Genomic DNA, 1339 nt, shown 5'->3' with positions numbered 1-1339 from the left:
CACTTTGTGTAATAATTTAATTATTTGGACTTAGTAAATTTTACTGAAGAACATTTTAATAAATCACTTAGAATATTTCATCAGTCTACATTTATTTAATAACAACCCTGTCAACATCTTTATCATCAACACAAGTGGCCTTGCTTCCTACAAAAACATAATATACTCGTAGTTAAACGGCTCTCAGAATATTACTCTGACCAGCCCTAACGACGAGAATATTACACTGGCGCAGTCGAGTACGGAACTTTCAAGGAGTTAGAGACGAGTCAAGCAGTCAACGCGGCGAATTTCAACTTCTGGGGTCGAGGCGAGCAGTCAAGTCAACTTCAGAGGTCCAGTTCCGGTGCAGCGACTACTATCAACGTTTCAACTCCACGGAGGCAGCTCACACGAGTCAACGTCGAGGACCGATCACCCTTGGCAACTCCGGAGAGAAAGAACAAATCAGGACAGCAAAGGCATATACAGTAGACAGGATGGCCCAAGTAGCAAGAGCAGCAGTATTGTGAGTAATTAATTAAGTGGAATATAAATAAATAGCATATAAAAATTGTAGCTTTGGAGTGCACGTCTCACGTTGGGTTTTACTTCTTAAAACCAGCGTTAATTTTAAATTTTAATTGGTGAAGGTGTAATATTTAAATAAAAATAAATAAAAACAAGGAAAAATTAGGGAAGTTAGGGAAAGTTAGGGAAGTTAGGGAAAATATATAATTTTTGTAAAGCAGACTGACCTAGGTATTTTATTTTTTTTGTGATAGACAGTGGTAAACTGGTCTAAGTTTTTTTATGGTAGGCAGCGGAAGACTGACCTAAGATTTTTTTATGGTAAATAGACAGCAAGGGACTGATCTAATGATATATAGTGATTATTGAGAATAAATAGTGATAGGCAGCGGTATAGGCTGATCTGAAAATAAATGCACGCGCGTAGCAATTGAATGATATATTGAAATAATTGATGAATAATTTTGAGGTGAAATAAAAGTGAATAATTGATGAATAAATGTTGAATTGAAATAAAGGTAATTGAATTGAAATAAAAGAATTAAATTGAATGATAAATAATTGTTGGAAGAGATTAAATTGATTGATAATAAATAATTGTTGAAAGAGAAATAAGTTGATATATTGATGAAAATAGATTTTGTTTTGAATTAAAAGGCAGTAAAGGACCTTATTGAATAAAAATAATTGACGTCAAATTTGTGAAAAAAAAAGTAATTGTAGGGCTAGCCTAGAATAAGTATAGTAATAAGATATATTAAAAATAATTTTTGTGTGATAAATTAAAATCGTTAAAAATATTAAATTCGTTTAAATTAAAATAAATAAG

At 32.0% G+C, this 1339-nt stretch overlaps 1 long non-coding RNA gene across 1 annotated transcript in view; it reads left to right on the top strand.

The window, feature by feature from the left end:
* LOC115033825 overlaps window positions 1-1339 on the top strand; it is a 5712-nt gene that overhangs the window by 573 nt on the left and 3800 nt on the right. The window lies entirely within an intron of this gene.

This window comes from Acyrthosiphon pisum, chromosome A1 (genome assembly GCF_005508785.2).
Source record: "Acyrthosiphon pisum isolate AL4f chromosome A1, pea_aphid_22Mar2018_4r6ur, whole genome shotgun sequence".
NCBI lineage: Eukaryota > Metazoa > Arthropoda > Insecta > Hemiptera > Aphididae > Acyrthosiphon > Acyrthosiphon pisum.
Note: the sequence above shows the minus strand (reverse complement) of the source record. Positions and strands in the feature narration are given on the sequence as shown.